General features: G+C 37.5%; 1 long non-coding RNA gene and 1 pseudogene across 2 annotated transcripts in view; one reads left to right on the forward strand and one right to left on the reverse strand.

The window, feature by feature from the left end:
• The window catches only part of LOC144374929 (uncharacterized), a 74,446-nt gene that overhangs the window by 40,536 nt on the left and 9,241 nt on the right, over positions 1-24,669 (forward strand). The window lies entirely within an intron of this gene.
• LOC144374928 (transport and Golgi organization protein 1 homolog) overlaps positions 1-24,669 on the reverse strand; it is a 167,974-nt pseudogene that overhangs the window by 34,940 nt on the left and 108,365 nt on the right. The window contains exons 4-7 of the transcript XR_013434164.1: positions 11,404-11,537; positions 4,069-4,155; positions 1,005-2,324; positions 241-386 (exon numbers count right to left, since the gene is read on the reverse strand). The product of XR_013434164.1 is annotated as a transport and Golgi organization protein 1 homolog (transcript). The remainder of the gene's footprint in view (positions 1-240; positions 387-1,004; positions 2,325-4,068; positions 4,156-11,403; positions 11,538-24,669) is intronic.

Genomic DNA, 24,669 nt, shown 5'->3' on the forward strand with positions numbered 1-24,669 from the left:
AACAAAGTTTTTACAGGTGTGCAAATGTCCAGCCTTGGTAGATAGCAAATCTTCCTCATGTGCTAAACCAAGTAGCCAATAAAGCCACACCCCTATGGCTTTTGTTTCAGGAGCTATCTACTCAAAGGGTCAAGAGTCATTTTCATAAAAACATTTTAAGTTTTTCACTTCATGACCAGAAGCCACTTAAAAACTAATAAATAATCAACATTCTAACTGAAGAAACTATGTCAAACTTACCATCTTAGACAAATAAAGCAAGAATGAATATAACAAGAAAAGTATGTTGTCCAAAAGGGTGGCATCTGCTGGCTCTTCGACCTTTATCTCTAGTTGGTTTTCTGTATCAGCAGCATCAACAGGAGTACCTCCTGTTATAAGTAGCTCTAAAATTGAAAGGGGAAATGGCTATTTTATTTTATGCTATAGAATAAGAACTGTCTCTCTTCAGTTTCAATATTCATCGAGTGTTTCACTAAATATATGAGTCACAGTGCCTAGTGCAGGTGAGGCACTGGTAGAACACTTGCCTAGTGCAGGTGAGGCACTGGGTTCGATCCTCAGCATCACATAAAAAGAGATTAAATACTAAAAAAAAAAAGGTTATGCTAGTCACTCCACACCCACATGATCTAGTACAGGTATTTTATGATTAAGAAATTATGTTTAATAAAGCCCTTTTATAATTTTAACATAAAATGTGTACTGTTAACAGGTCTACTTTTGTGCATTAGTTTCTCATTTATATCTTTCTCTTTTGCTTTTTATAAAATTTCTTATTGAACATGCAAACCAATCCCAACTGTCCTAAAGGAAAAAAAGAATAAGCAATATCCTTTCATACTGTAGCCCAAAAGAATGAATAAAGGAACATATGGGGCTCCTGAGTCAGCCTTCTTTCTCCTTTAGGCACATGGAAACTGAACAGAACTTTACAATAATACACGAAAACATCTGGAAGAACAACTCCTTTTCTCCAGCCCAAGCCGCAGGCAGGTATTTACCTTCAGCGTTAGCCCAGATTTCCTCTAGAGGAGGCGCTGTTATCAATGGAACAGTCTCCTCCACTGTGGAGTGCTTGTACCTCACAAAATAGATCAAGTCTTGGATATCATCAAGCACTGCAGCCTCTTCAAATATGTTACTTTCCTTTATTCCTGAGTCTGTATTATCATTCACACGATTATCAAGCATTTGCTCTGCTACGCTCAAAATGTGTGACTCAGAGGCACGGAAGACCTTATCTAGAACTTTTTCTAGATAATAGGGCATTAGGTTATAGGGCAGGCTCTCCTGCTGTGCTAACTTCAGCTTTAAAGACATTTCTTGCAACATGGCTTCCAGTTCTTGGACATTAATGTACTTCAGGAAGCGTTGCAAGGACTTTTGTTCTATAAAGAAGCTGCGGATTATGGGCAAGTCTTCCTCCTGATTGCTAAGCTCTGGCTTTAGGGCTATATGTGGACTCTGGGAATATATCATCTTCAAGGTCTGCAGAAGCAGGACCCTGGCTTTTTGCGTCTGTGATATGCCCTATGTCCTCAAGGTCCTCTTTTGAGGTTTCTTTTCCAGTAGCTTTTTCTGTAGACCCTAAAGTGTTCAGATGTTCCTTAGGGTTGTCTTTTTCAAGATCGTCAGAATCTTTATCCTGAAATACTTCACTTATCCCTGAAGTCTGAGTGTTTTCCTCGTCACTTCTGTCAAAGAGTCCCTGGGCTTCCTCATCTGCCAGAGGACTTTCCTCCTTTCCCATTTCCATATCACCTCGTTCCTTGTCCATCATGTCTACCCTTTTGGCTGTGGTTTCAGTTTTCTTTAAAATCTTCCAAATTATACTCATTTCTTGTTTGTTTTCTTTGGTTTCTAGATAAGGATTGATTTCTTTTTTCAAAAGTTTATAAGCATCAGTCTTCTCCTGTTCGTTTGAGACCTGAGAAATGTTGCTGGTTTTGTTTTTTTTCACTTTCTGGCACTTTCAATTTATCTGGTAGTATTTCTTCAAAAAGTTCAAATGAAGTTTGTTCACCCTGAGCATTACCTGTTTGACTATCTGCATGAGGATGGTTCTTCTGAGCCAAAAATTGTTCCTCAAGATCCACAGTGTTTTCTGAGAATGCACTTTCAATTTCTTGTGAGTTTGCTACTACTGGTTTAGGTTCAGGTTCAACATCCTGGGAGACTTCAGGAAATTGTCCCACTTTTTCTATAGCTTTCTCAGAATCTTCATTTGCAGAATCATACAATTCCCAAAATTCTAGAAGTTCTTCTACGTTATAATTATCAAAATCATCTACTCCAACATCAAAACAAACAAAATCTGTCTCCTAAAAGGAAAAGAAAACCATTAATGTGTCAATAACAAAGTATCACAAAAGCAAACTCATCCACGCTCCCAAATTCAGGATTGGTTCTAAAGAATCTTTGAGGTCAACCAGATTACCCTCTTCCAACCCCCACTGCCTAACTCCATCTATGGCTGAGTAAATCTGTCTTTTTCTAGACTACAGTGTTAGAAAGTCTATTCTTTCTTTCTTTCTTTTTTTAACATGGGTCATATTCTTTAAAAAGCATAATGAGTAAAAATGGTGACAATTTGGTCTCCAATTGCCTGACTCTTGGGTCTCTCTCAATTTGCTCTGAACATAAGTAGGGAAAGGCAAGGTATCACTTATAGGATCCTCCAGCTCTTAATATCTACACCTATGTTTCAGAAATTTAACTCTTAATCATTTGCTCAGGAGAAGCTGGAAGATCCTGCAGCCTTGAGAAAGATGAATCAGTTTTAAAGTATCTTACTGAGATACAAGTACATTGGATGGAATAAAGAATGATATTAAGGAGGCTCCTCACATTACTATTACCACAAGAACAAACTGAAAACAAGATTCAACAAGGTATACACCTTTCTCTTCATCAGGGTTTCACAGTCACTAAGATCTCTCTCAGGATTATGTGTATATTATCTAGTCTTCCTTCTTGCTACTAGTAAGCAAATTGATATAAAAGGAGCCATAGTATGAATGGACATGTTTTTAAAAAATTTCCATTCCTAATTAAATCTCCATAATATTCTGCGGGGGTTCCGGGGGTGGGGGAGACAGTTCAACGTAGTAGGGATGAGTGATTTCCTCTCCTCATCACATGCATTTCTAAGCCATGAGGGATGCATGTAATGGGAAATACAATAAGAAGGCAGAGTTCAAAACAAATGAGTTCTCTGTAATCAGTGAACTGCTGTCACAGCTTAAATCCCAAGAACTCTCTTTACCAACAATGAAGTCCAACAAGCAACAGAAGTGATTTTATGACCCCTGAGATTATAAAGAAATTTTAGGAACAGCAACAACAAACAGGATGACTTTATCCATTCAGTCCATCTAATCTAAGAACTGTCCTAGCCTAGCAGCTTGCATATTCTACAGCCACTACAAAGAGCTGCCCAAAGATGTTTCAGTGTTGGTGGGCATCAATTACTATACAATTTAAAACTCTAGAAAATAATCAGCTGAAGTGAGAATTCTAGAACACGAAATCCTTTCAGTCACAAAATCAATTTAAGTCAGAGCACCATACAGGAATGTTGTATAAAGGAAGCAGTTGGGGCCTTAAAAGATCTGAGACTGAACATCACCTGAAATGCTCAGGTCCCCTTTTCCAAATCTATAACATGACTATGATGATCCCATATATGACTAAGAATAAGAAAACCTTTGTAAGTACATATTTCTAACCTAGTATAAAAGTTAGAGTTTATTAATTTAACCTAAATATACTTAAAATGTCTAATAACTATCCAATGAGATTTGCCTGTAAAATGAAATTATTTGCCTCTTAGAATATCTGTTTCAATATATTAGACAACTCTCAGATTATAATATAATCACCCTTGAATGCCTTTCAAACTTTTTTTTTTTACAGGTAGTCTGATTTCAAATGAAAATCTGACACACAAATGTTAGATTGCCCCCCAAACACATTATAAAACATTCAGAAGCAGTTAACTGAATATAACTGATGGATTTATAAGCCAGTTTACAATTGAGAACAAAAAAGAAATCCATAACTTACATCTGTTGGAATTTGTAGCTCTTCTTTAATATATCCACGAACTACCTTGATGAAATCTTTTGGAAAGTATCCAAACATACGGCCAACCTATAGTGCAAAAGAGACAAATATCAAATAAATTCTGTACAAGGAATATAAATAAGAGATTTCTCAGAAGTGGCAGGAAATATACACATAATAGATAGGTATATGGTATAACCAAGAAAGAAAGTTGCTATAACAATTACACTGAGATTATTATTCCAAATAAAAATTAAGTACAGAACTATTAAAGCAACATTTCCAACCACTGAAGTTTTCTTTTTTACATTTAGCTTAATTCTCAACACAGAGCATATAAAGTTAAGACTTCTGAAGTAAATAAAAGATCTGCATAGAAGATTATTGGATACTATATGGTTAAAACTATGTAAATCAAAGCTGGTTATAAATGCAATTCCAAATAACCTCTAGCAACAATTTACCTGTACATTTTGTAGCATTGCTCATAAACCAATATTTATGTCTTTCTTAACCAATACACAATATTCATAAAAATTAATAAGTAAAAACAATACAAAAATCTCTAGAATGTATTACCACTATAGCAGATGTATTGATAGTATATGCTTTCCTAGCTTTGTCCAAATCTACTTTTACAAGCACTTGGGGAGTGCTGAGGGCCATTGTCAAGTAGGAATGAAGCTTCAAAATTTCCTTGCCAGCGTACCCCATGTTAAATGGATTTCGCTGTTGACATTACATGTAAGGTGACCTTGCTCAAGGACCAAGGCAGATCCGGGTTTAGAGCTGATCAGGTTTGAGGAAGTATCCCACTCCTTAGGGTGTTCCCGGTTTAAGACAAAAGGAGTTTTAGGGAAGTTGGAGGTTGAAGATGATTGCTGTTGGGAGTAGGGCATGCCTGCAGCCTGAGTTCCCACTGAGTTCTACTGGAGAAAAAGTTTTTAGGAGATGTATTGTTTGGGAGATTGGATTGCCCCTGAACCTGTGTGGAGGCGGTGTGAGTCGGGAATAAAGAATTGCTGTTTGAATCTACAAGGCTGTGAGTGCCTCCTGATTCTGTGCCCAGCCAAGACTGCGGCATTATGGTGGCCCGTACGTGGGATGTCTGAAGCTTGGGGGTAAGTGAATTTGCTCGCTCCTGAAGGAGAGCAAAAAAATGGGTGACCATTTCAAAAAACAATGTGTTCTTGTTTTGATTTATTTTGTTTTCATTTCAAGTGGCCTGTTCCTAAAACTTTCTCAGGAAAACTGGGAAAAATGGTTGACTCAAGGTTTGAAGTTGTTCGCCTCCGAGGAAGAAAAATTGTTAGAGGAAGAAGGTACCCCAGTAAGACCAAGAAAAACTATGGCATATGTTGATACAATACAAAAATGTAGCCCATGGCTTTATAAAGATGAGTTATTAAGTATATCAATGGGACCATTATGGTATCCTGTAGAAGGATTTTTCTTCAACAAGAAAGAGATGGCTAGTTCTGTTCACTATACTTGTCTTGGTTTTTACAGACAGCTGATTTATTTACAAAGCTAAAATGTTAAAATATCAACCAGTAAATATGAAATCAAGTACTCTTTACTTATTAAGTTCCATAAGGTAATATATTTAAACATTATGTGTGTTTTCATAAATTGGCAAATGGAAAAATGTTTAATATTGCTTTGGTCTGTGTCTTTGCTGAAACAAGGTTACTAAGTGTTAAGATTCTATCATGTGTAATTTATATACAGAGAGTATAAGAAGTTTCAGCTGGGTTTCAATTACAGTATAACAGTACCTTAAAAAACATGAAAGTATTTCATCTTATTAAAGTGGAGTAATTTTATAAGGGTTGTTTTAGAATGTGAATTTATAAAAAGGGTTAATGGTTAAAAAAGAGATATAAAAAGATTCAAGATGTGGAAATATATTTTAATATAAAAGGTTAAAGGAAAAAGAAATGTTTCTAGTTGAGATAATCTCTGTGTGGTAAAGTGAAAATTTGTAAAATGTCATTTAAAAAGATTTTCAGGAAACTAGACTTAATTTAAAAGCTTGAGAAAGGTAGAAAGAAAAAAAGGTATTTGTACATGGAAGATTGAGAAAAAGCTTCTTAATGGAGTAAAAAAGAGCCTTTGGTTGAAGGGCAGCCATGTAAACTAATATTAAGCGATTTAAACAAAATCTAAGCCTCGTTTAAAAGAGTGAAGCTGTAGGTGGTGAAAAAGTACATTTAAAAGTACAGTATAGATGATAAATGAAATGCTTTAAAAGGTTAAATTGAAGGTTGTTGAGATACCTTCATGGCGGGAAAAAAATTGCTTTACTCATCAAACTATTAAAATATACTTATTAAACTAAAAAGAGGGAGATGAGATAATCTTTGTTAAAGTAAAAAGTTATAAAATGCCTAAGTACATTGCAAAAAGCTTTAAAAGGTTAAATTGAAGGTGGTTAAGATGCCTTCATGATGGAGGAAAAAAAATATAACCCATGAAAATGGGAAGATAATAAGATAAAAGATTTAGATAAAGAAGATTAAAAATTTGAAGTGGAAAACTTCAAAAACAGAAGTACAAAAAGGTAAAAAAAAAGAGAGAAGATGTAGAAAGGTAAAAAAGATATAGGAAGATAAAAAGATGTAGAAAGACAAGAATTTTATACCCACAAAATAGGAAACAAAAGAAAACTAGGAGAGAAGAAAGCAACTAAGGGTAAATATAAAAACCTTAGAAGAAAACTAGAAGACAGAAATAAGATAGAAAATGGTTAAAAATGTCAAGTAAAGGTATTTCAGATAGAAAATACAAAAGGCTAAGACAACTATGGTTTCAAACCACATCTAAAAATTAAAAGGACTAAAGTAATTCTAAAAACTAAGGCAAAATGCTTTTGAAAGACTTAAATTTAAAAGGATCTTAAAGGGGTATATACCCCCAAAGATAAACTTAAAATAACCCTTTTTTTACTCTAAACTTTTTAAATTTGGATTCATCAGGACTTAATGCTGTGGAAAGACACATGTATCCAAAAAAATGTACATAAGCCTAAGGTACTTTGGAAAGATATTCTAACAGGACATTGGAAAGCTCCTGATCCAGTGTTTGTCTGGAGTCGGGGTTCTGTTTTTGTGTTTCCACAGGGAGAACAGCAGCCGATTTAGATTCCAGAGACACTAACGAAAACAATTTCTACAGACCAAAAAGAAGATAATTTGACTCAAATCCATAACAGCTGATATTCAGAGCTCCAGCTTGGCTATTCTTACATCTGCGACAGTGATTAACCACGGTGCCTTTTTTCAATATCTATTTTATTATTGCATTTTTCCCACATCATAAAGTTGTATTTTATTTTTTGAGCTCATACAAACCTAGGTTAATGTTTTTCTGATCAACTTTGTTTTTTGACTGTGTTTTATTTTTTGACTGTGGAGTTTTTAAACATTGCAATGGAGATTTTACCTAGGTAAAGCTACAAGGCTGTTATTATTGTCTTATGTGTTGTATGTTCTGTGTGCACTGTTTTGTGTTGCATGTCAGTATTTGTGTATGTCCATATTTTTATATGAGGAGCGCTCATGAAAAAATGGATCCGAATTTTCTTTTTTTTTATTCACGTGATTTAAGTGGTTTAATCTAAATTAGGTAAACAGCTGTTAATGACTGTTTTCAAAGGTGGTTAACAGAACTGTTTGCTTACTATTGTTTTTAAAGGTGATTAACAGATCTGTTTGTTTACTTTCACTTTTCCTTTTCATTATATTTAATAATTCTGTTCAGGATAATGTCTCTTTAACATTATTGCCAGAATTCCCATCTCCATCCCAGTGCCAGTAAAGACTAAGAAAACCAAACTACAGCTTCTATGATAGCTATCACAGTAAAGTGTATAAACTGATGCATCAATGAATATAACTCAACAAGTAATGCTCAATCAAGGAATTGATTTACTTTTGGAGGAAATGGACATATTGATAGACTCCTCCGATTTGAAATGCTTGCAGAACTTGCCTGGACTATATATGAGTTGCATGCATTGTGAACTATCGTCTGGTGCAGCGAATTGTGGTACTGCTGGCATATCCTTGCTGATGGTGTCACCAGTGATGCAATTTCCTTGCCAGCACACCCCATGTTAATTGTGGTAATGCTGGCATCTTTGCTGATGGTGTCACCAGTGACACAATTTTTCCAAAGGAGCCGTCAATTGGCTTGGTGTCGTGGCATTTCTCTATCCTCCTCCCTTCTACTAGTGATAGTCTAAAATTTGGGGGCCAACAGAGGTGAGGCAAGAACCTCACCCCCCCCACTGGCACCAAGGTTAAATTTGGGGGCCAACAGAGGTGAGGCAAGAACCTCACCCCCCCACACTGGTGCTTAGGCCTATCCACAAGCATGGATGAATGCTGGACTGGTAGTCAGTGACGGGTTGATCTGGTTGCAGTGGATTCAACCCAAGACAGGAAACTGACGTCTAAAGGTCAGTTCTCCCATGACGGGTAAGAACCATATGTTGAATTGAACAACCTACCAGGCACAGTCCTTTAGCCACATTGCTTGTTGTTTAATTAATCAGAAGGGGGGAGAAAATTAATGCTGCAGTCTTGGCTGGGCACAGAATCAGGAGGCACTCACAGCCTTGTAGATTCTAACAGCAATTCTTTATTCCCGACTCACACCACCTCCACACAAGGTTCAGGGGCAATCCAATCTCCCGAACAATTCACCTCCTAAAAACTTTTTCTCCAGGAGAACTCAGCGGGAACTCAGGCTGCAGGCACGCCCTACTCCCAGCAGCAATCATCTTCAACCTCCAACTTCCCTAAAACTCCTTTTGTCTTAAACCGGGAACACCCTAAGGAGTGGGATACTTCCTCAAACCTGATCAGCTCTAAACCTGGATCTGCCTTGGTCCTTGAGCAAGGTCACCTTACATGCAATGTCAACAGTGAAATCCATTTAAAATGGGGTACGCTGGCAAGGAAATTTTGAAGCTTCATTCCTACTTGACAATGGCCCTCAGCAGGGGAGAAAATAAAATTACAATATAATGCATATGAAACCACATATCAAGCTTCAGTTTCACCCAAAATAAATCCTCTGCAGAAAAGAACCCCATTTATTTTCAGCACCAACAGTTAAATTATATGAAGTTACATAAAGTGTACAAAAGGTATATAAAGTTCTCCTTGAGAAAGACACTCCTATTACTAACTACTGACTAAAAGGAACAGAAGATTCTTGCCAATAATTAAAGGAAACTGATAGGCAAATCAAATGCCCAAAAAAGAAAATTAAAAAAGGCATCTTATCACTACCTCTAAAATATCCCTATTCATGAATGTTCTTGTTATATCTAGAAACCATCTGAGAGCCAGTATTAGTGGTAGAATACTGCCATGAAGATTAGATAAGACGGAGCAATTAAAAGCTTCATCACTGCAGATAAAGTCTGAGACTCTAGAAAATCAACAACATTGCAGAATAAAAACTAAAAACTCAAAAGGAGAATCATTTTGAAAACTAAAGAGTTTTTAATTTCTTAAGTATAACACTTATGACATGAGAGGCGAGTCTGAGGGGAAATACACTATTCCCTTCTGATGAAAATTCTATTAAGGTTAAATTTGGAAAAGGGAAAGAAACCAGAGATGTATGGAGAAAGGGAACACATTTATCTCTTCTTAATCTGTGTCAAATGAGACCATAGATTATATAAAGCTCCATAATTACACACTGGGTGGTATCCCATTTCTTGTGATATGAAAAAAAATGATGCAGAATCATGGAGGTTCATGACTGGAAATAATTTTTATATCTAATTTTGCTTCCATACATCATCCCTGCCAAGGTGCTGTTGATTTGATTTGTGGGTGGGGAGCCAAGAACTGCCACAAGAGAACAAATTCTGCATAAGCTACTATCAGAACAAATTTACTTAAGTGCCACTGCCCTGAAAGGAAATATTCAAAAGGAAGATGGATTAGACAGGGGTCCTTTCCTAACTGAGTTTTTCACTTTATAGGGAGCTCAGATAAAACACAACCTGACTGAAGGCAAAGAAGACAAATGAATGCCAGAGGAGCAATGCAAACAAAGTGCCACCCAAACACTCATTCAGTTGGCAAAGATCCTTTCTGGTCAGGTGCTGAAAGCAGGGCTCCTCAGGAAGACAGGATGAGTGCTGCCACCCAGAATGGCAAGAGTCCTAGGGATGAACAGAGTTAACAGGCTATAATGTGAGAGGAGAAAATGCAAATCAAGCCCATTTATCCAAAAGCCCAAAGAAGGTGAGAAAGATGACTACTACATGAAAAATGCCACTTAGGTACATGGAAAAACAGTTCCAAGTTTAAAGGTTACCAATCCTATTTGGTATACTTGAAAGAAACAATAGATGGTTCTTTATATGGAGTACTGCAACTGGGACTCTGTCTAAATATAAAGTTTGTACCCAGAGGCACCATGTTTCAAGATCATTCCCTAAGAGTCAGAAATGGCAACAAAATGAAACTAGTTTTCCATAGGGATTACTCTTATTTTCTGTCTTATTTTCTGCTGTGTGGTGTTTTATTTAGGGTGAGAACTTTCAAGGATGCAACCCGGAATGTCTCTAAACTGGAACATTCCTACAGTCATCAAAGACCCTTGCTACTATTTTAAGTAAACAATCCACCTATCACATTTTTTTAAATGAAAAGGACAATACTCATAAGCCTCTCAATGAGGTCACTCCTAGTGAATCTCCCCATTTAATATATCAAAGCATGATATAAACAATGTCATGTCTTTCATCAGAAGATCCATACAACTGGCTGGAAGTAGAACCCCTGGGGGAACCTTCAGGCATAGAATATAGGAAAAGCAGGAAATGGATGACCCAGAAGTTGCAAAAAAAAGGGGGGGGGAAGCACACAATGAACATAATATTCTGCTTTTTTAGAGTAAAAACAGCACAAATGATTAGGTAAAATACACAAAAAAATCAACTTTAAATATGCATGCCTGAGTTACTATCTCAGACTTAATTTACAGGATTAACTCTAATGTCCATGAATCCTTCCCTTTTGAAGCAGCAAAGCTAAGAATTGTCAGGTTTTCACCATGACGACCTTCATGATGTGTAGAGCCTTCTGGAACTTGATGTGAGGGGTAGCAACCACAACCAGTAGAGTTCTGTTTCAGAAAGTCTCCTGACTTTCTATGCTGTGCCAGGCCTAAGGTGTGTTAGGAGCACAGGGCCTGGCAAAGAGGTCAGGTTAACTCTACAAAGACCCCAAGAAATCAGTCATTTAAATCTACACTGCTACCCATCAAAAGTAAGAATATAACACCTGTCAAACTTTTACTTACACTTCCGGCCCAAAGTTCTGGTGATACCTCTGCAAGTTTATAGTAGACAAATACAGGGTCACCTTTTTTAAAATTTACAAAACGACAATCTGGTCCTGTGAAATCTTCAACAGCTTCACCTCGATACATTAACACTGTATATGAACATTGAAAAAAGAAAAAACAAACATTAGGATTTGATTTTTCACAGTCCATATTGACTCATCAGGAAATATGAATCCCACTATGAACAAAAATCAAGTTTTTCCAGTACTCTCTGGAATCACTTTTAATTCACCTGCTCAAAGTATCTAAAATCCTTAGAGATTTTATTGCTATAAAATACAATATTCCCTGCAATTAGACGAGGGAAAAGGAAGCTTCTCTATTTTTCTCTGTGCTGAGAAATAAAAAGCAAAGTGGCTACCACCAACCATAGCTGGTTTCAGTGAAACTCTTGGTTCTTGCAGGCCTCAATTTTTTTCTGTTTCATAATCATAGAAAGCTTCATTTTGCAAATATGTAAATCCAAGTGTAGACATGGACAGGCTTAAGTATGGCTTCATGCAGAGGTAATAGGGAAGAGGTTAGAATATCCAGGAACCCCCAAAGGGTTAATTAACTTGAACTAACTGCTAAAAGACATTACCTTTAAGTGGCTGCAAGTGCTACCATGCAGCCATAAACACTGTCAATTTCATTTGCAGCAGAGTTGCTGTCTCTGGGTTCAGGATCTGGGTAAATAACCAGGAAATATATTTTTTCTGAGCAAATATTGTTGACTATATCCAACATTAAGATTGTTTCAAAACATCCTCATTCGTATTTTTTTTAATAAACAAAATCAAAAATGGGTATCCTATCTGACAAGGAACAAGTTTAACCATGAGAAAATGTCAGGCAATACCTTCATGCTTAAAATGCAGGACTAGGATCACAATTGATCTAGAAACTGGTAGAAGCAACATTTTTCTTTTGGTTGACCAAATAGACAGTTTCTGATTTAAGATGAAATGGACAATAGATGTATGTAAAAAGCACAAAGAAATGGAAATAACACTTTTTCTAAAAGCCAATTAGCAGTAAAATACACAAGAATGTTTGTTTTATAAAAATATATGTCGGAGGAACAAACACAGATTTGGAGAGGGTAACTTGTTTTTTTGAAGCTAAAATAGGACTATTTTCAGAACTGTCAGCATCCTAATTCATATATAATTAAGAGGCCAAGTTGAAGGTGAGAGACACTTTAAGGTGGGGAATTCTCATCACAAGTGGAAATGGCAATGTTTCTCTTGTTCCCCCTTAGGTCATAGAGGATTTATAAATCAGTAATATATTAGGTGACAACATAATGCATATGGAGCACCTATTAAGTTTTTTTTTTTTTGGAGCACTTATTTGGAAGGCACACAAGGACACCTTACATACACACCTCACTACTTCCTACAACACAACACAGACCCACCTGTTGTTTTTGGTCACATCTGTTTGGACACAGGCCATTTCTCAAGTTATGTTACCCCACTGAACCTAACCAACACCATGTCTTAGTACTGACGAAGCATCAGTGATGAGATTGTCCAGGTATCCCACGTAGGATAGCGCTCAATAGCAAAGAATAGCAAAAATGAAAGAAAATATCATGGCAGCTGCTTTGCTTCTCTGAGTGTTTATTTATTCCAGCCTTAGGGTTACCTCTAGGAACTTCTTAATATATATTGGAGACATCTTTTTTCTTTATTGGAGTGGAACAAACAATTCAAATTACAAAATTTGGTTTTGGTAACACCAATTTAGGCATAAAGAGCTCAATGGTAAACTTCTTGGCCTTTTTAGCATGAATATTTTAAAATATGTACTGCTTACAATTTATGGACAACACGGTCATCAAGTTGCAAGGTTACTAGAAACCAAGCGGGAGTCCATAAGAAGTATTCTGGGCCAGTAAATATATAGAGGAAAGAGGTTCCAACAACACTAGTGACTGAGTCTAAAACTGAATTGGCTTATAAAAATCTTGGAGTATTTATTATTGTTATTGCAACAAACCTCTTCATCTGAATCTGAATGGCTACATCCTCCCCATTGCCCACCTCCAATCCAGGACTGGGAAGCAATTCTGTCCGATTCCTGCGCACAGAAGAGGCTGCAGTTCCCAGGTGGCTGGTGCAGATCCTTGGCCTCTTTCAAAAGCAAAAGATTATTGGCCCACCTGCTACCCTACCTCAAATATGAAGGGAGGCTTCTATGCACAGAAATGACAGGATTGAAGCAGAGTCGGGGCCAAGACTTCGGAACACATTGCGTGCCAGGACTCGGTGCTCTTCCCAAGCCTAAACTCTAGTCCCTGTTAAAAGGCAAAACCAGCCTTTTAACGACGCAAAAGGACGAAGGGGCCAGTGAGCCTTTCCCAAGGAGCCCCACCATCAACCTGCCACAGGAATTAGGGCCACCGAGCCCTGGAGAGCATCTGCCCTGATACTGCCCAGGTCCCTGTAGAGGGGGCAGAAAAGCGCTCTGCTACAGCGTAGGCACATCCCCATCACCCACTGAGATCCTAGGCGAATCCTGGAAGGGAATAAACTGAGACCTGTCCCTGTGAAATCGTGTTTCCCAACCCCCGCCTCAGTCAGTAGAGAAAAATAAAACACTGGCAACAAGTGGGAGTCGAAGCCCCCCACAACCCTAGCGGGCTGGCTGGGGCGCCAGCAGAGCCAGAGGGGACACACGCAGGGTCCCAAGGCTCTGTCACTCCTGCTCCCCACCCGTCATCCTGCGACCCCCTCACCCAGCCCTCGGGGCTGGGCACCGGGAGATCGGAGCCCCATGCGGCCCCAAAGAGCCACAGTGGAGACCCTGGGCTGCCCGCCTGCCTGCGCACTCACTGCTGCATTTGTCGTCTGCACAGAGTTTGTGTTTCGACCAGCGCTGGCCGGTGTTTGGGTCCGGTTGGCCTGGCACTCGCCAGTTCGGCCGCAGCACGAACAGCCAGAAGAGCACCATGAACAGCCAGAAGACCAGCACCTGCGCCACAGCCATGTTGTGGTCACCTGGGTGAGCCGGTGGAGTAGGCTGCGGCGGGCGTCTGTGGGCGCGTAGGAGATGGGGCTCAGGGGGCGTGTGGGTAGCCAAGCGCAGAGGGGTGGCACCAGGGAAGGCTTAAGCCTTTCCCGGGTGACACTTCAGCAGGGATATCTGGGGGTCGATCCACAGACTCTACTGGAGAATGCACGGAGCTGGAGCTCCGTCCTTCTCTAGTCCAGACCTTCTCCTCGACTGAAGACCTTCTCCTCTAGTCGCTGCCTTGGCAACTAGGACTCTCCTTCTCGTCCAATCACCTGCCTTTGCTTCTGTGCCCTCACAAGCGACCCTCCACATGATTCTAGTCATCACCCACCCATCCCCCCCCTGCCAACTGGTCCTTTCTGGCTTTCCTCAACGTCTCATTTCTGGTTCATCCTGAACTAGCCCACTCCACCATCACTCCCATCCCCCATTCCTGGTCTGGTACCTCCTTTTCTGAACTACCAAATCCCACCCCTGACTTGTCACAGCTAGTCTATGGTTCCAGGCTCCCTCCCCTTCAAACTCCTAGAGGTTCCTTGAAGCCCCACCCCAAGATCCCTCTGATTAGGAAAGGGGAAGGTGAATGGAACTGTGAGTGAGGGTGTAAACTGGACACAGTGGCCTGCTTTTTTTTTAAAGCGGGGACAGGTGGGGGCAGAGAGATGGACATTAGTCTTCAGGCTAAGATCTTGAGATTCTTATCTTTATCCGTAAGGGAAGAAATTATTTAATTCAAAAGCATATTTTTAACTCTCATTTTGTGCTACCATTCATGCCAGATGCTGGACAAAGCCCTAGCATGGTGTGGGAGTGGATGAAAATCAAAAGACAAGATATCTGGTCCTGGTCCAAAAAAGTCCACAACTTAGTGGGAACCAACTGACAAAACCGATTGTCAGAGAAGAAAGCTAGTAGCTAACATTTCTTGAATGCTTTCTTTATGTCCAGTTGTTATTCTGAAGGTTTTATACATATCAATTCATTTAATCTTCATAACAATAGTACTTTACAGTAGTAGTAGGTCCTATTCCAATCCTTATTTTAGAGTAAATTGAGGCAGTCACACATCCAGTGAGTAATGGAGCTAAGTATCAAGCCCAAGGAGTAGACTCCTTTTCATCACAACCTATCAACTAACAAGCAATTGTACTTTCTGACAAGAGGAGCAAAATCTGATTTAAATCATAATATAGCTGAATTACTGATATGTACAGTTAAGGGGGGAAAGGCACAAGCTAGCCAGCCCAAGGAAGAGTGTCTGCAATGCTCCCATCCTGGGTGGAGCCATTCTCGTTTGTCTGTGACCAAGGGCTTGTTACTATAGTCTCTGCTAAGGTTATTCATCAACCTCCAACAATGAACCCATCAGTTCCAAATTAACTGAATCTTTAAAACTTAGATAAAAGAATGTAGTCCACCATGTTCATAATGTTAAATAAAGAAAACGATGGGAAAAAAAAGGTGTGCACAAACATTTGTCTACAGGGGCCATGAGAGGTCCCCGTTGGTCCAGTGTACTTCTGCGCTTTCTGGAGAACCAGTGGATCATACAGAGAAACTGCCTGAGTCATTCTTCATTTCTTTTCTACCATGTATTTATTATGTTATAAAATGTATCTAGTAGGCATCTCTAACAACATGTTGAAAACTGAACTCATTTTTCTCTCAAAATCTGCTTTCAGTCTTCCCTATCTCAGAAATAAGAATGACAATTTAATTCCCATTATCCAGGTGCTCAAAGCCCAAAACTTACAAACCACCTTTGATCTCTTTTCTCTCACATTCCAACTCCAGTCCATTAGACAATATTATGTCTTTATTTTTATAATTTTATTGAGATATAGTTGACCTACAATAAATTGCACATTTAAGGTGTACGATTTTATAAGTTTTGACATGAATATACCCATGAGACTATCACCAAAATCAAAAAAGTATTTCATCCTTCTTTGTAATCCCTCCCCTCTCCTTTTCTGGGCTGACTCCAAACATCTCCTGTCATCATAGATTGTTTTGCATTTTCTAGAATTTGATATAAATTATAAAGCATTTTATTTATTTATTTTTCTGACATCCTTCTTTCCAAATAAGCATTTGAAACATGCCCAGAATCTGACCACTCCTCTGCATCTGCTAAGCCAATATACAGGCCAAACCCACATCATAAGTCACCTGAATGATTCCCATAGCCTTCTTCTGTCCTTGCTTCTGCCCTCATTTTCCCCAATATCTATTGTCCTGATGGCAACTAGAGTGATATTCTTAAATATAAATTTGATTGTGTCTCTCTGCTCAAAAACTTCCTATAGCTTCCCATTTCCAAATAAAAGGCAATGACTTTAGCCAGGCCTGGTTGTACTCATCTGTAATCCCAGCAGCTCAGGAGGATGTCAGGAGGATCCTGAGTTCAAAGCCAGCCTCAGAAATGTAGTGAGTCCCTAAGAAACTCAGTGAGACCCTATCTCTAAATAAAATATTTTAAAAAGGACTGTGGGTGTGGCTCAGTGTTTAAGTGCCCCTGGGGGTTCAATCTCTGGTATCAGGAAAAAAAAAGCCATGACTTGATTATGGATTGCCCTGCCTTATTATGGACTGTTCTTATTCAATGTGACTCCCCTCATCCTTTTCTCCCCATTTCCTAACATTCTTCTCTAGTCTGTTAGTTCCATTTAAATACACCAATCCCACCCCTGCTTCAGAGCATTTATACTTGCAACTTTGCCTCAACCTTAACTGCCCAAATCATCTAACTAGCTAACTAGTTATCACTTTATCATGTCTCTGTAACAGTGGCATTTCATGTGATAAAGACTTTTCCTGGCCATCCTACACAAAATAGAGCCTCTTGTCATGACTATCAAGCCCATTACCCTGCCTTTCTTTCTCTTCAGACTTGCCTTACTACTTTAGACTTCTCTTACCACTTGCCTTACATTTGTTTATCTATTTGAATGCTCTGACCCAACCTCAAACACAATTTCCAACAGGAGCAGGAAATTAGTTGTTTTGTTCACTACTGTTACATCAGTGACTAGGGAAATGCCTAGAATGTATGAGAGAGTTAACAAATGATTTGTTGGATAAACTCATGGTTCCAATAATATTATAAATATACTACACTATTAACCTAAACACATATATTAACTATTAAGCCCCCATATATAAATAGTACTGAGAGGAAATAAGCTATGAGAACAAGGCATTTAAGGTCCACCTCTCAGCAGGATGCATCCTCAACTCCAGGAATGTACCCCTGAATGTGTTTGTTGAATAAAAACATACTTGTGTGGAGAGTAGTTGTTTGGTTACATGATACTGGAATATTTAAGTAGATCTTTTAAAACTAGTTTTAATTTTTTCTTATTTTTCTTATTATAGAATATGGTATGTTGTAGATTTTTTCTTATTGTAGAATAGAAATTAATGATAATTCATTGGTGGAAAAATCAGAAGACCAAAATGATCTAATTGCATATTACCTTCTTGATATTTACTTTGACTCATAATCAGATATACTTTTATATGCATAGTCAGTGCTTCCAGTTACTGAAGAACTAGCTGCTTAGTTTGTAGAGTTTTCAATATTTTGATTTATCAGTATTATTTTTTAAACTTATTGCCTTAAAGACATATTAACTAGTCTGGTGGATAATGAGAAGAAAATTTCTCAACTGGCCACAATAAAGTAGTGGTGGTTCTTTCTACCAGGATACATACAATTAGTGGATGAATCAGCATTCACTTTTACTCATAGCATTTAAATATGTGGCATTGATGTTTAACATGTTTAATATAAGGTTATATTAAAAACCTTCAGAAAAGGAACAGGATAGAATGTGGTGGTGATTGTTGGCATGGAGATAAATAATCTCAAGTGAATTATTCTTTAATACCTCAAAGGGAATTCTTATGGGGTAAGGGTTGAGTAATTGTTAAAGGTAAATGTGACCAGTTTGGGTGGAGGGGACATAAAATTCTAAGATATGAAGGGTTCCTAATGTCAGAGTACAATCTAAATGAGACAAAAACATATCTGAAACAAATAATTGGCAGCATAATAACATATACCATTGGAAATTTGTGAAGGCACTTGCCTAGGAGCATTCAGTAGGCCTACCGCTGCTGTTACCAGGAAGAACCTCATCTATTGTAAATGATGTGCCAGAGAATAGTGTTAAACATTTATGGAAGACTAAATCTCTCCAAGAGGGGCAACAGATTTACCCTCGCATATGAAACATTGGAAAAAAAAGTGGACAAAATACAAACAACAGTTCTCAGATATTAGATAATAAGCAGCATAAGAGTGACCTCTAAGATAAAGTTAGGCATGAGAGATGAGTGCTAGGATTATCCCAATTTACTCCCTGGAAAGAATTTTTCAGGCCACATCCAGAGAAGGAAAACTCAAATAGAAAATCTCCTGAGTTAAAGAGATGGATTTTAAAGTCTGAAGAGACTGACGCAGCTAGAAGTCCCAGAGCAGAATAAAGGAGAGAGTAGAGAACTGCAGAGGGAGGGAGACTGTGTACATGCACTAGCTCCCTAGACATCTATGGAGGGTTCCCCTGAAGTCTGTGGCTATGTAACAATGGGCTCACATGTAAGGCCAGAGAAAGAACCTTCAGAAAGGAACAGAATGGAAGGTGGTGGTGATTGTTGGCATGCAGATCAATTTTTGTAATCACCAGCTAGAATGGAAAATCTATAATAAAAGGGCATCAAGTAACATAGTCAGTAAAAGGGACAAAATAGCCCAAGATTGAAGGTAACTCCTGTCTAGAAGAATCTTAAAAAGATAAAAATGTTTCCAAGATAGTTCAGAAAAAAAGCTGTACACAGCTCAAGAATATTTAAAAGAATACAAAATGTTTCCAAGATAGTTCAGCAAAAAACTGTACACAGATCAAGAATATTTAAAAGAATACAAAATATCCAGTACTGAACAAGGTAAATTCACAATGTTTGGAATCCAATAAAAATGTATGAGGCATGCAAAGAGCGAGGAAAATATAACCCATGTTGAAAAGAAAATTAATAAAAATGATCATTAATTACACTGTGACAGAGTTATTATACAAAGACATTAATACAGTTGTATACCATATGTTCAAGATGCTATGGAAAAGCATAAGCATGTAAAGGAGAAAAAGAAGATATAAAAATGTCTGAATTAGATAAAACAGATAAAATTAGATAAAATCAGATAAAACAATGGCTAAGGTGAAAATTACACTGAATGAGATTAACAGCAGATTCAACATTGAAGAAGTCAATATCAGCAAACTGAATATGCAGTGATAAAGACTCCAAAATCAAACACGGAGAAAGAGACTGAACTGAACAAAGCATCAGTATGCACAGCTTCAACCAGTCCAATATATATGTTATGGTAGTTCCTAAAAGAGGTGGGAAAAACACATTTGAAGAAATAATAAATAAAAATGTTCTATATCTGATGAACACTCAGATTCAAAAAGCTCAATGAATAAGAAAAATGATAAAGATGACACAAATTTACACTAAATGCTTAAAACCAGTGCTAAGAAAAAAATTGAAAAGCATCTACAGAAAACAGATACCATTATGTACAAAGGAGTGAAAGTAAAATGTCAAAATTCATTCAAGAACCATGCAAACCAGAACATCAACATTTTCAAGTTCTGAAAGAAAAAAAAACTGATATCCTAGAATTGCATTCCAAATGAAAATATTATTTCAAAATTATATAGTCTTTAATGCAAAAGAATTAAGTTAAGCCCTACCCCACATAAAAATTACCTCAAAATGGACCACAGACATAAATGTAAGAATTCAAAATGGACAACACATATATATGTAAGAACCAAAACTAAATGTAAGAAAGCATAGGTAAATCTTGGGGTAGACAATGACTTTGTATTTAAGACACCAAAGGCCCAAGCACCAAAAGAAAAAATAATAAAGTAATGAACTTCATCAAATTTAAAACTTTTAAAGGCTACCATCGAAGAAAGTGAAAATACAATCATAGAAGAAAACATTTACAATTCATGTAGTTAGAATATATATAACTACCTAGAATATACAAGCAATTCTTATTGTTCAATATGAAAAGACAAATGGCAAGAAATTAGAATAGACATTTCTCCAAAGAAAATATGCAAAACCAAATAAGCAAATGAAAGGATACCCAGCACCATTAGGGAAATGTACAACCTCAGTGAGATACTACTTCACATCTATCAAGATGGTTATAATCAAAAAGATAATAATAAGTTGGCAAGGATGTGGATCAATGGGAGCCCTCACACACTACTGGTAGGAATAGACTACAGACCTAAATGTAGCAGCTAAACCTATACAACTTCTGGAAGAAAATATAAAAAGCTGCTTGGCAGAGGCTTTTAAAACTAACTAGCTCTCTCTGCCTCACGCTCTCTTTTTTCCTCTCCTCAAAAACTTTGTCTCATGCTGGGTGTGGTGGTGCATACCTGTAATACCAGTGGCTCAAAAGGCTGAGGCAGGGGGATTGCAAGTTCAAAGCCAGCCTCAGCAAAAGTGAGGCACTAAGCAACTCAGTGAGACCCTGTCTCTAAATAAAATACTAAATAGGACTGGGGATGTGGCTCAGTGGTGGTATGACCCTGAGTTCCATCCCCAGTACCAAAAACAACAACAACAACAAACTTTGTCTATTGTATGTTCATTGTTATGGAAATGGAAAGGTAAGCTGACAGACTAGGAAAAAGTACTGGCAAAACATATCTCTCTCAAGAGAATGATATCTAGGATATACAAATGATTCTTACAACTTATTAATAAGAAAAATCACCCAATTTGAAAAGATGGGCAGAAGACTTTTTTTCTTCACCAAAGTAGACACAAATATGGTGAATGTGCACATGAAAGGATATCCAACATAAGTTGAAATGTAAAACAAAACTGCAATGTTATTACACATACAGTAGGATGGACAAAATTTAAGACTCATCATAACAAATGTTGACAAAGATGAAGACTATGGTATCTCTCTTAGAACTGCAGACTATAACATGTAGTATAAACAATGGCACAAACTGTTAGAAAACTGTTTGGCAGTTGCTTTACAAATTAAATCAAATCTGTCGAGATATTTACTCCAGAGAAATAAAAGCATACATCCACACTGAGACTTGTGCACAACTATTCATGGTGGTTTTATTTGTAATAGTCAAAAAATCCCCAATGTTGAACTGTGGGAACATGTCTGTCTTACATGCCTCAGAACCCTTATACTCATATTAACCATATAGTAGACATTTGATTAATATTACATGAATGTAGAGATTGATTTTTTTTACTGTTAATAGAGCTTCTCTTTTATTAAATATAACAGACAAAAGAAAATCACGTATAGCACAATGAATTATCACAAAGTAACATATCCAGTGAACCCTAACCCAGGTCAAGAAATTGGACATCAAATGCACTTTCATGAGCCCTTTCTCATTGCTCCCCTAATTATTCCCTCCGCTCCCCCAGAGTTAGGCACTATTTTAACTTCTAATAACAAGGATTAGTTTTGCCTGTTTTGTTACTTTATACAGTGTAATCATACACATGTGTTCTTTGGTATGTGGCTTTTTTAGCTCCATATGTATTTTTATAAGATTTATCCAAGTTGTTGAATGTGAATGTACTTCTTATTTTCATTGCTTAATAATTTTCGACTGTATAAATATAACCTGGTTTACTTAAAAAAAAATCCCCAATGTATATCAATAGGAAAATAGATAATAAATTTTGGAAACATACTTAGCAAGAATAAAGAACTATTGATAATAGCAAAAACAGGGAGATTCTGAATAAATAAACTAGACAAAAAGTAATATGTATTGAAAATTCTTTTTTTTTGTACTCCCTAGTACAAATATCCAGGGGTGCTCTACTGCTGAGCCACATCCCCAGTCCTTTTTATTTTATTTATTCATTTATTATTAATTTTTTTTTGCTATCAGAGATGAAACTCTTGGGAACTAAACCACTGAGCCACATCCCCAGCCCTCTTTTGTATTTTATTTAGAGATAGGTCCCAATGAGTTACTCAGGGCCTCCTTAAGTTGCTAAGGTTGGCTTTGAAATACCAATTCTCCTGTTTCACCATTCTGAGCCACTGGGATTACAGATGTGTGCCACCATGCCCAGTTTAGTTTTTATTTTGAAACAGAGTCTGGCTCAGTTCCCCAAGTTTACCTCAAACTTGCGATCCTCCATCCTCAGCCTCCTGAATATCTGGGATTACAGACTCTGCCACCACCTTCCAGCAGATTCAGTTATATTTAAAGGTAGAAAGTTATAAACCAGGTGAATCCTAGTAAAGGTCTTAGTAAAAAAAATAAAATAATAGCACTATGCTTGGTCACAATATGGTAAGTCAGAAAATGACAAGAAATATCCATTTTCTGTGAGGTTGACCAGAACAGTATCATTTCTCAATGGATTTCAAAGGGTCTCCTTCTTTCTTTCCCCCCTGCCCGCTCACCTTTCCTTCCCTCCTTCCTTCCCTCCCTCCCTCCCTCCCTTCCTTCCTTCCTGAGTTTTGGCGTGTGTGTGTATGTGTGTGTGTGTGTACATCATCTTCTGTGCCAATGTAAGAGATTTAGGCAATGGATCAACCTTTACACCTGTGCCGAAGGACCCCAATCTTGGATCTATCTCCAAGGGTGGAGATGACTCTAGATCCTCATTATAATCTCGAGAATGGGAACTCCTAAATTATAAACAGGTCTTTCTTGGTAACACCAGTTTCCTCCTTGGTAAAAGTTAGTGTAGTGGGAGGGTGGCAAGGGCCCTACCCTGCCACAAAATAAATTCTAAATTGTATTTTGGTACAAATTGTAAACACTAAAGAGTTAAAAGTAAGAGATGAGTCTTGGGATTTGAGCTAGACCTGGATAAGTACATAGGATTCAGATTCTAAAAAGAGAATAAAAGGCAAGTGAATTAAACGGCATAAAAGACTCAGCAGAAAGAAGTATGTTTAAAGGACAGTAAGGACACCTCATTTTGCTAAGAGGAAAGGATTCTATAAAGGATGATATATTTGTGTGCTTAGGTCAGAATAAGAAATTCCTTGAAAATCAAGCATAAGGATTTAGACTTAATAGAATAAAAATGCATAAAATATTAGACTTTAAGTAAAGGGATCATATAACTTAAGTGGAATTTAAACAAGTATCTTGTCCTTAAATCCAGGGAAGATGGAGGTTTAGGCTGGGCATGATGAGTAGGGCTGAGGCACTCCCCACAATTAAAAAGTCATGTTGAAGTGTACTGTACTAATGGAAGTGAGTCATATACAAGGCAAGGTCTTCTGCCAGCACCTACTGTTTGTCTAGCCCTGACAAATATTATTCCACTTTCAACTGTACAAAGAAAGAAACTCAAACATCTGAAATTGCCACTAATATATGGCATGTATATGAGTTCCTGTTTCTGGTTCTGCCTAATTTACCTTGGCATTCTTTTCACGGAGGTCAAATATTTGGTGTGTTGAAATAAATGCAGAACAGACATTGGGGACTTGTGGCCTGCACATCTCAATTTCCACAGTGCACTATTGGGCTTTATCCATTTAGTTTTCAGAAATATAAATTACTTCCTTACCAGAACAACAGCAGAAGTAAGGAATACAGCCAAAAGGATTGTAGTCAGAAGTCTAATTGTGTGACTATAGGCAAATCATTAACTTTTCTGAGTCTCAGATATTTCATCTATACAAATATGGGTCAAAGTTAAAATTTTATAATTCATTTTAAAGAAGAAATAGAGATAATATATGAAAGATTGCCCATTTATGTGGTTTGAATAATTAAACAGCAAAATCCTGGCGGTTACAGCCAATATAGACAATTGACAAAGCAACAAAAGTCTTGGCAATAAATGCTTTCATTACTAAGGAGACATTTTTAGATAGTTCCTACTATGGAAACTGTTCTCTTCTCACTGAAACAAAGTAAGGCTGATAACATCCTCCCAAAGTGTGCTTGGAAGATCACAAGCACCTCTGGGAGGAGACAGAGAGAGTGGAGGAGAAAATATGTTCTTCGGGATAACATATAGTCTACCAGAGCATACACTGAAGCAAAGCAAACCCTCCTGAATCTTCAGCATTTTAACTGATGCATGCAGTATAAAATTAGAAACAGGACCATAAACACTATTATGAAGACTATACTCAGTGGGGGACGCTGAACA

The sequence above is a fragment of the Ictidomys tridecemlineatus genome, unplaced genomic scaffold, assembly GCF_052094955.1.
Source record: "Ictidomys tridecemlineatus isolate mIctTri1 unplaced genomic scaffold, mIctTri1.hap1 Scaffold_96, whole genome shotgun sequence".
NCBI classification, from domain to species: Eukaryota; Metazoa; Chordata; class Mammalia; order Rodentia; family Sciuridae; genus Ictidomys; species Ictidomys tridecemlineatus.